Below are 11,668 nucleotides of genomic sequence, written 5' to 3' on the forward strand. Positions count from 1 at the left end.
CTATGTAACGCTCCTGCCACCTTTGCCAGGTTAATGGACAAGGTGCTGGCTGGTGTACCCCATCAACAGTGCCTGGTCTATCTTGATTACATCCTGGTGCATGGCAGCTCCTTCGACGCTGCCCTGGGTTCCCTGCAGCGATGCTGACAAGAATCAGAGCAGCTGGCCTGAGGCTGCACCCAGACAAGTGTCACTTCATGCAACGGGAGGTGTACTTTCTGGGACACAAGGTGGGAGGGGAGGGCATCAGCCCCGTGAAGGAGAAGGTGCAGCCGTCACTGATTAGCCCACCCCCATCAACCAGAAACAGCTGAAAAGTTTCTTGGGCTTGGCTTCATACTATTGGAGGTTTGTACAGGGTTTTGCCTGCACCGCCGCACCCCTGTTCCAGCTCCTGCAAAAGGACAGAGACTTTGTATGGACTGAGAAATGTCAGGAGGCATTCAGCAGCCTCCAGCGTGCCCTGAGCGAGGCTCCAGTGCTGGCCCCAGCTGACCCCACCTTGCCTTTCATCCTGGATACAGACGTGAGCGGTGTGGGAGGTGTGTTGTCCCAGGTGTGACGGGAGGGAGAGTAGGTGGTCGCTTACTTCAGCCGGGCATTCAACAAGCATGAGAGGCGATATTGTGTCACCTGCAGGGAGCTCTTGGCGGTGGTACTGTCAATCAGGCACTTCAAATATTACCTGTGTGGTTTGTTGTTCAAGGTGTGGACTGACCATTCTGCTCAAAAACTCTCCACCGCCTCCGCCAGAGTTTCTACTGGGGTCAGTGCAGGAGGGACGCTGCTGTGACCCAACACACCAGCAGGACTGGGATGACCATCTGCCCCTGGTGCTCATGGCGTGTCGTTCTGCAGTTCAAGAGACCACATCCTGCACCCCTGCTCTCCTCATGCTGGGGAGAAAGCTCCGCACCCCAGCAGTGGTGGCGTTTGGCCGGCCCCCAGATTTTGTGGACACGCCCTCAGGTCCTGAGTATGCCAGGAAGCTTCAGGACCGCCTGGAGTCAGCACACACTTTTGCGCGGGAGCAGCAGCAGAGTGCCGGTGTGAGACAAAAACGGAACTATGATGTGAGGGCTCAAGGGAGACACTTTCTGCCTGGAGAGCTTTGGGTCTACAGCCCTCAGCGTAGGAAGGGCTGGTGTCCTAAGCTGGACAGCCAGTGGGGAGGCCCATGTAGAGTGCTGGAGCGGCTGGGGGAAGTTGTCTACAGGGTGCAGTTGCCTGCTAAGGGAAGAAAGGTGGCACTTCATAGAGACAGACTGGCTCCCTATAGGTGGGGCTCTTCCTCACCTGCACAGAGGACATCAGAAGCCCCTGAGCAGCCTGCTCCCACGCGCTCACCCCAGTCTCATTTACCCCCTTCCCCAGTGGCTCTGCCAGTTTCAGAGTCACCAGTTCCCTTATCCCCAGCTCCCCAGGCAGCTCGGCCACAAAGGCAGAGGAGAGCTCCAAACCGGTTCAGAGACTTTGTTGGTCCCCTGAGTGGGGGAAGTAGTTAGGAGTGAGACCACACCACCTGAGAGGGCTAGAATGCGCCCTGGTCTCACGGGTCTACCCGGACCTTCCTAGAGTTAAAAAAAAGATCATCAGAGTCTCGGAGTAAGAGAGGAAAAGGTTGTGTGTTGCTGAGAGCTGAGAACGTGACCGCTTATATCGTTTTCGTGAAGCTAACTAAAACGACTACTTCAGAGTTATTCCTCATCTCGGACACTTCTGTAAAACGTTACAATATTTTTCTCATCATGTGACGACCGGCTCGCCATCACTGCAGACAGACGACCACAGTTACAATATTAATACAGACGTATTAACAAGCTGCAGTGTGCTGATCCACAGGTACAGTCAGGTGAACATCTTCAGAGCTTCACCGTGTCAAAGAGTTTTATATCTAAAGTCTGAAGTTAAAGATTTAAGATGATTCTATCTGCTCACAGCTCTGATGATGTCACATCTCCTCTCCTCTGACTTCTGTGTTTATTTTATAAAACTTCTCTGATAATTGTTGGTTTACCTTCCACGTGTCTCTTCAGCAGGTTCTCGGTCACATTCAGTCTGGACTGCAGCACTGACACACACACACACACACACACACACACACCACGGTTATTAAATCAAATATGGGATTACATTGTTACATAATGTTTCTCAGATGGAGGACTCACCTGAGTCGTGAGGACTCACCTGAGCTGCGAGGACTCACCTGAGCTGATGTTCTCTTCAGCCTCCAGTCTGGACCTGGTTTCCGTCAGCAGGGCGGACTGAGCTGCGGACAGGAAACAACATGGAGGTCACTGACCGTGTCTCACAGCTTTGGTACTGTTGGACTGACACTGGTCACGGGCAGCTTCGTGTCGTGTTGTGGACTCTACCCTGGTTGTGGGTCTTCAGCTGGTTGGTTGCGGCCTCAGTGACGCTCAGTTGGACCTGCAGCTCTGACAGGAAACACATCTGATGAACTACATTTATATCATCATGTAATAAACACAGAACCTTTGATATAAAGACAGGATGTTACCTTCAGTGTGTCTGTCAGCGTCCGTCAGTCTGTCTGGAACAGAAATGCAGCAGAAACGTCAGAGACTGAAACAGGAAGACAAACAGCAGCTGGATGAACAAACATCACCTGAGTGTTCAGTCTTCAGCTCGTCCAGCTGCTGCTCAGTGACCTTCAGCCTCGCAGTGACCGCCGACAGCTCCGCCGACAGCTCCGCCTCACCCACTGAAAACACTTTGAACATTTAACAGTTCTTCTGAGATCCATGAAGACTTTCTTCAAACCTCCTCAGAGCTCAGAACACCGACATGATTTCAGGTGTTCCTCAGGGAACCTCCTCAGGTCCTGTGGTTTCTATTAACGCAGTCTTAAGATTAACTTCCATATCAGGAGGACCTGTACCTGGCCCAGTTGGACTTTCACCTTTATGTACTTAAATAATGACTATCTAAGCTTTGGACTGAAGCTCAGAAGAGCTGGTGATGTTACCTGCAGTGTGATGCTCCAGATGTTCCAGATGTTCCTCAGCAGATCTCAGTCTGACCTCCAGAGCTGATCAACACAACAGTTTCTGTTTATCTGAGTCTGTGTTTAAACTCTTCAGTACAGATCAATCACATTAATAGATAATCAATACATCAGTGATTAGTGGAAATGTGACAGTGAATCAATCTGAACCTGTGGTGCTGTTGAGTCCGTCTGTCAGTCTGGAGCCCAGCTGGGAGAGTTTACCAGCCTGAGCTGAAAACACAGAATACATCAGAAACTGACTGATGACTGACTGTTGATCTGACTGACTGTTGATCTGACTGTTGACCTGACTGACTGTTGACCTGACTGATGGCCTGACTGACTGATGACCTGACTGACTGTTGACCTGGCTGTTGACCTGACTGACTGATGACCTGACTGATGACTGACTGACTGTTGACCAACTGTTGACCTGACTGATGACTGACTGTTTACCTGACTGACTGTTTACCTCACTGATGACCTGACTGACTGTTGACTGACTGTTGACCTGACTGATGACCTGACTGACTGTTGACTGACTGTTGACCTGACTGTTGACCTGACTGACTGGTGACCGACTGATGACTGACTGATGACCTGACTGACTGTTGACTGACTGTTGACCTGACCGTTGACTGACTGATGACCTGACTGATGACCTGACTGACTGTTGACTGACTGTTGACCTGACTGATGACCTGACTGACTGTTGACTGATTGTTGACCTGACTGATGACTGACTGTTGACCTGACTGACTGTTGACTGACTGTTGACTGACTGATGACCTGACTGACTGTTGACTGACTGTTGACTGACTGATGACCTGACTGACTGTTGACTGACTGTTGAGCTGACTGATGACCTGACTGACTGTTGACTGACTGTTGACCTGACTGATGACCTGACTGTTGACTGACTGTTGACCTGACTGATGACCTGACTGATGACTGACTGTTGACCTGACTGATGACCTGACTGATGACCTGACTGTTGACTGACTGTTGACCTGACTGATGACCTGACTGTTGACCTGACTGATGACCTGACTGACTGTTGACTGACTGTTGACCTGACTGATGACCTGACTGACTGTTGACTGACTGTTGACCTGACTGATGACCTGACTGTTGACTGACTGTTGACCTGACTGATGACCTGACTGTTGACTGACTGTTGACCTGGAGGAGCTTCATGGACACACTGCTGTGTTACCTGTGTTCTGGGTCTCCAGATGTTCCAGCTGTTCCTCAGTGACACTCAGTCTGAGCTGCAGAGCTGAACAGGAAACAGTACAAAGAAGTGATGTGAGTGTCTCCACTGACTGACTGTTGACCTGACTGTTGACTGACTGATGTACCTGTGTTCAGACTTTGGCTCAGGTTCTGGCTCAGGTTCTGGTTCCTCTGCAGGTTGGTCAGTTTGAAGGTTTGATCTAAAACATGAACAGAAACAGTTTCTGAGTGTCGGCCTGAACTGAAGACGACAGAGAACACACAGGAAGTGACATCACTGGTCTCACACTGAACCCAGCCCGGTCGCCAGGATCAGAACCAGAGACCATCTGTCAGTGTGGAACCACTGGACGTGTTTGTGAGACATTAGCAGGTATTTTAACAGCAAACATTTATTTCTGAATCGGAACCGGCTGGTTTCTGTCTGAAAATATGAACTTAAAATTTCAACATGTGTCACCTGTGTTGTGTCACCTGTGTTGTGTCACCTGTGTTTTGTGTCACCTGTGTTGTGTGTCACCCGTGTTTTGTGTCACCTGTGTTGTGTGTCACCTATGTTGTGTGTCACCTGTGTTGTGTCACCCGTGTTTTGTGTCACCTGTGTTGTGTCACCTGTATTTTGTGTCACCTGTGTTTTGTGTCACCTGTGTTGTGTCACCTGTGTTTTGTGTCACCTTTGTTGTGTGTCACCTGTGTTGTGTCACCTGTGTTGTGTGTCACCTGTGTTGTGTCACCTGTGTTGTGTGTCACCCGTGTTGTGTGTCACCTGTGTTGTGTCACCTGTGTTTTGTGTCACCTGTGTTGTGTCACCTGTGTTTTGTGTCACCTTTGTTGTGTGTCACCTGTGTTGTGTCACCTGTGTTGTGTGTCACCTGTGTTGTGTCACCTGTGTTGTGTGTCACCCGTGTTGTGTGTCACCTGTGTTGTGTGTCATCTGTGTTGTGTCACCTGTGTTTTGTGTCACCTTTGTTGTGTGTCATCTGTGTTGTGTCACCTGTGTTGTGTGTCACCTGTGTTGTGTCACCTGTGTTTTGTGTCACCTGTGTTGTGTCACCTGTGTTTTGTGTCACCTTTGTTGTGTGTCACCTGTGTTGTGTCACCTGTGTTGTGTGTCACCTGTGTTGTGTCACCTGTGTTGTGTGTCACCCGTGTTGTGTGTCACCTGTGTTGTGTGTCATCTGTGTTGTGTCACCTGTGTTTTGTGTCACCTGTGTTTTGTGTCACCTGTGTTGTGTCACCTGTGTTTTGTGTCACCTTTGTTGTGTGTCATCTGTGTTGTGTCACCTGTGTTGTGTGTCACCTGTGTTGTGTCACCTGTGTTTTGTGTCACCTTTGTTGGGTGTCACCTGTGTTGTGTCACCAGTGTTGTGTCACCTGTGTTTTGTGTCACCTTTGTTGTGTGTCACCTGTGTTGTGTCACTTGTGTTGTGTGTCACCTGTGTTGTGTGTCACCTGTGTTGTGTGACCTGTGTTGTGTGTCACCTGTGTTGTGTGACCTGTGTTGTGTGTCACCTGTGTTGTGTCACCTGTGTTGTGTCACTTGTGTTGTGTGTCACCTGTGTTGTGTGTCACCTGTGTTGTGTGACCTGTGTTGTGTGTCACCTGTGTTGTGTCACCTGTGTGTTGTATGACCTGTGTTGTGTCACCTGTGTTGTGTGACCTGTGTTGTGTGTCACCTGTGTTGTGTCACCTGTGTTGTGTGTCACCTGTGTTGTGTCACCTGTGTTGTGTGTCACCTGTGTTGTGTCACCTGTGTTGTGTCACCTGTGTTGTGTGTCACCTGTGTTGTGTCACCTGTGTTGTGTGTCACCTGTGTTGTGTCACCTGTGTTGTGTGTCACCTGTGTTGTGTGTCACCTGTGTTGTGTGACCTGTGCTGTGTGTCACCTGTGTTGTGTCACCTGTGTGTTGTATGACCTGTGTTGTGTCACCTGTGTTGTGTCACCTGTGTTGTGTGTCACCTGTGTTGTGTCACCTGTGTTGTGTGTCACCTGTGTTGTGTCACCTGTGTTGTGTCACCTGTGTTGTGTGTCACCTGTGTTGTGTGACCTGTGTTGTGTGTCACCTGTGTTGTGTCACCTGTGTTGTGTCACCTGTGTTGTGTGTCACCTGTGTTGTGTCACCTGTGTTGTGTGTCACCCGTGTTGTGTGTCACCTGTGTTGTGTGTCATCTGTGTTGTGTCACCTGTGTTTTGTGTCACCTTTGTTGTGTGTCATCTGTGTTGTGTCACCTGTGTTGTGTGTCACCTGTGTTGTGTCACCTGTGTTTTGTGTCACCTGTGTTGTGTCACCTGTGTTTTGTGTCACCTTTGTTGTGTGTCACCTGTGTTGTGTCACCTGTGTTGTGTGTCACCTGTGTTGTGTCACCTGTGTTGTGTGTCACCCGTGTTGTGTGTCACCTGTGTTGTGTGTCATCTGTGTTGTGTCACCTGTGTTTTGTGTCACCTGTGTTTTGTGTCACCTGTGTTGTGTCACCTGTGTTTTGTGTCACCTTTGTTGTGTGTCATCTGTGTTGTGTCACCTGTGTTGTGTGTCACCTGTGTTGTGTCACCTGTGTTTTGTGTCACCTTTGTTGGGTGTCACCTGTGTTGTGTCACCAGTGTTGTGTCACCTGTGTTTTGTGTCACCTTTGTTGTGTGTCACCTGTGTTGTGTCACTTGTGTTGTGTGTCACCTGTGTTGTGTGTCACCTGTGTTGTGTGACCTGTGTTGTGTGTCACCTGTGTTGTGTGACCTGTGTTGTGTGTCACCTGTGTTGTGTCACCTGTGTTGTGTCACTTGTGTTGTGTGTCACCTGTGTTGTGTGTCACCTGTGTTGTGTGACCTGTGTTGTGTGTCACCTGTGTTGTGTCACCTGTGTGTTGTATGACCTGTGTTGTGTCACCTGTGTTGTGTGACCTGTGTTGTGTGTCACCTGTGTTGTGTCACCTGTGTTGTGTGTCACCTGTGTTGTGTCACCTGTGTTGTGTGTCACCTGTGTTGTGTCACCTGTGTTGTGTCACCTGTGTTGTGTGTCACCTGTGTTGTGTCACCTGTGTTGTGTGTCACCTGTGTTGTGTCACCTGTGTTGTGTGTCACCTGTGTTGTGTGTCACCTGTGTTGTGTGACCTGTGCTGTGTGTCACCTGTGTTGTGTCACCTGTGTGTTGTATGACCTGTGTTGTGTCACCTGTGTTGTGTCACCTGTGTTGTGTGTCACCTGTGTTGTGTCACCTGTGTTGTGTGTCACCTGTGTTGTGTCACCTGTGTTGTGTCACCTGTGTTGTGTGTCACCTGTGTTGTGTGACCTGTGTTGTGTGTCACCTGTGTTGTGTCACCTGTGTTGTGTCACCTGTGTTGTGTGTCACCTGTGTTGTGTCACCTGTGTTGTGTGTCACCTGTGTTGTGTGTCTGCAGCTCGTCCACTCGTCTCTCCACAGACGTCAGTCGACCTGTTTGATCTGAACATGATGAAATCATTAACACCTCATTCTCACATTTGAAACGACTCTGCTGACGTCATTACATCATGTCACTCACCTGCACAGGTTCTCCTCAGCTCGTCCAGGTGAAGCTGGCTGGAGTTCAGTCTGCTGCTGAGCTCTGATACCTGATCTGAAATCAATAATCAATAGAATCACATCAGAATCACATCAATAGAATCACAATCAACATGTTCAAATCAGCAACATCAAACTACAGACCTGTATCTCTTCTCTCGTTCCTCTCTAAAACCCTGGAACGTGCCGTCTACAACTGACTGTCCTCCTACCTTCCTCAGAACAACCTCCTTGACCTCCATCAGTCAGGCTTCAGGACGGCTCACTCCACTGAGACGGCCCAGAGCCTCCTCCCACTCGTCAGTCCTCATCCTCCTCAACTTATCTTCTGCGTTTGACACAGTCAACCACCAAATCCTCCTCTCCACTCTGGCTGAACTTGGCATCGCTGACTCTGCTCTAACCTGGTTCAAATCATACCTGACAGAACGCACCTTTCAGGTCAAATGGACTGGCTCCTTGTCCAAACCCTGCTCCCTGGATACTGGTGTCCCTCAAGGCTCAGTACTCGGACCGCTTCTGTTTTCACCATACACTAGATCACTAGGCTCTGCAATCACATCACATGGATTCTCTTACCACTGTTATGCTGACGACACCCAACTGTTTCTCTCCTTTCCCCATCCTCCTCCAACACCCTTGTTGCCACACGCATCTCAGAATGTCTGGCAGACATCTCCGCTTGGACAACTGCCCATCACCTCAAGCTCAACCTCAGTAAAACTGAACTCCTCTTCATTCAGACTGCCCTCACATGGACCTGCCAGTCACTGTCGAGGACGTCACGGTATCACCTTCATCGACTGCGAGGAACCTGGGTGTAATCCTCGATGACGGACCATCCTGCACCCCCAACATCACCACGGTGGCCCGATCCTGCAGATTTGCCCTCTACAACATCCGCAGGATCCGGTCTTTCCTCACAAAGGAAGCGGCGCAACTCCTGGCTCAATCTCTGGTCATCTCCCGCCTCGACTACTGCAACTCGCTCTTGGCTGGACTCCCAGCCTCTGCGACTAAACCGTTGCAACGTATCCAGAACGCTGCAGCGCGCCTCGTTTTTCAATCTACCCCAATTCTCCCATGTGACCCCCCTCCTCCGTGACCTCCACTGGCTTCCTGTTGCGGCCCGCATCAGATTCAAGACTATGGTGCTGGCCTTCAAGGCCGTCAACCGAACTGAACCCGTCTACCTCCAAACACTGATCAGACCACACGCCCCTGCACGAGCACTTCGCTGCACTACATCAGCTGGCCGGCTGGCACCGCCATCGCTGAGAGCAAACAAAGGCCGCCCAGCAAAATCCCGACTCTTCTCTGTTCTGGCGCCTCAGTGGTGGAACGAACTCCCGACCAACGTCAGGACAGCAGAGTCACTCGCCATCTTCTGCAGAAGACTCAAGACTCAGTTGTTCAGACTTCACCTCGACCCCGCAGAGCATGACTCCCCCCCCCCCAAAAATTTTTTTTTAAAAATAAAATCATATGCACTTGTGTGTTTCTACCTTCAGCACTTATATCATAGCACTTATGAAAGGTATCCTTGATAAATAGCAGCTACTTTGCTCAGATGAGGGTTGAATATTGTTTCTATCTTTTCTACTTTATCGACGGTGATATGTTGGTTTCTTTCTTGTGACAAATGTACTTATTGTAAGTCGCTTTGGACAAAAGCGTCTGCTGAATGCTCTGAATGTAGATGTAAATGTAAACGTTATTTAAACTAACATGACTGTGACAGAAACACACTGGACCCGACAGCAGCAGTGATTTATTATGTTACCGTGTACGGCGCTGATCCATTCTCTCTCAGCAGATCGGTTCAGTTCTTCCTGCAGTTCATTCAGTCGACTCTGCAGAGCTGAAAGATGATGTCAGTAAACAATAAAGACTCCTGACACATCGTCAACAGTGATTGATTACTGATCGATCAGTTCGTCACCTCGTGTGTTTGTGTTCAGCTCCTCCAGGCGAACGTTCAGCCGATGCTGCGACGCTTCAGATGCTTCAGAAGCTTCAGGTGCTTCAGACACTTCAGATGCTTCAGGTGCTTCAGGTGCTTCAGATGCTTCAGGTGCTTCAGACGCTTCAGAAGCTTCAGGTGCTTCAGATGCTTCAGACGCTTCAGGTGCTTCAGACGCTTCAGACGCTTCAGAAGCTTCAGGTGCTTCAGACGCTTCAGAAGCTTCAGGTGCTTCAGACGCTTCAGGTGCTTCAGAAGCTTCAGACGGGACAGCTGGAGACAAGAGTTCAAACATTAACGTGTTTATTAATGTTCAGGATTTGTTTGACATATTTTACAGCAGCTGTTTGATTTGACTCATTCATCATCTGTTGATCATCAAACATCACGTCTGTCAGCTGCACTACAGTCTGTACATGTTCACATGCTGCTGATCAATGGACAGCTAATAAAACAGAGAACTGACCTGAGGTCTGCTTCATCAGCTCCTCCATCAGACTCTCAGTGTTACACAGTCTGACCGCCAGCACTGACACACAACAACAACACAACACAACGACACAACGTTACTGCTGTCGTTACTGACACGACACATCAGTCCCAACTAGGGATGTTAATCATCATTCATCATTCATAAATCATTTATCTTTAACCGATTCAAAAAGTCTAAATCGACACTCAGAGGCATGAATATTATAAACAATTATTTTACAATAACAAAAAGATCCAAATAAAACACAAAATACGACAATTTGCATTAAATTAAAATACCAGTAATTTGTCTTTTAAAACATCTTAAAGCTGGATTTTGTTGCCAGTTGTTGATCAGCTCCTCAAATTCATTTAAATAAATTCATCCTGACTTCTGTCCTCATCGCTTAATGTTTGCAGGTTGTTTCAGCGTTAGCCTGTAATTACCACTACAGGCCACAGGGGGCGCTGTTCAGAAAAAGTCACATAATCTGTCTTTGATGTCAGAGCTGAGTCCCCAGAGAGTAAATGTTTAATGTGATGATGACCTGCGCTCTTCCTCCTCAGCTGCTCCACCGTGCTCTCGCTCGCCCTCAGTCTCGTCTGCAGGAACGGCAGCTCCGCCGCCAACGCTGCAGAGACACAGCGGCACAGGGTTACCACGGCAACCAGAGACGAAATATCTTTAGCCTGTGGTGACCACACGCTTTATTTCAGACATTCAACAGACTTTGAGATGAGGGAACCAGAACTGCTAACATGCTAACATGCTAACAGATTTCTGGGCTTTAGGACGACAGACTACACCGCTCGATGACATCATCGCTGCTTTGTTATCATTTGATTTCTTGAGTTATGTTTTGTGAGGTCACAGTGATCCTGACCTCTGAGCTTCATTTGTGCAAAATCTGAAGAAGTTCCCTGAAAGTGTTCCTGAGATGAAAACATGAACCTCCAGCGACTGAAGCATCAGCTGTGTGTCGAGATGTGAGGCATCGCTTGGTGTGAGCAGCTACAGCAGCTCACCTGTGTTCTTCTTCAGCTCACCTGTGATCTTCTTCTTCAGCTCGTCCACTGAGCTCTCGCTGCTGTTCAGTCGGGACTGAAGCATCAACACATCGGCTGAAAACTCGACCGCTCGAGCTGAAACATAAAACATAGATCGATAGATTTATTGATCTGGAGGCAAATTTAGGATCAACAACAAAACACAGAATGAACAGCTGAACATCTGATCAGCTGATCAGCTGATCAGATGTTCAGCTCTGTGACGATGACGTCAGGATGTTAGATTCGTGTTCTTGTTAACACTCAGCTGCAGTGCAGGTGACTGCTGACCTTAGTATGTTCTGACATGTTTACGTTACATTTGTCACAGGTATTATTATTATTATTATTAGTATCAATATTAGTCTTTGCAAACAGAAACGTGATTGTTCATTATTATCTTGA

This window comes from Pagrus pagrus (assembly GCF_965226575.1).
Source record: "Pagrus pagrus genome assembly, chromosome: 18".
Classification (NCBI taxonomy): domain Eukaryota; kingdom Metazoa; phylum Chordata; class Actinopteri; order Spariformes; family Sparidae; genus Pagrus; species Pagrus pagrus.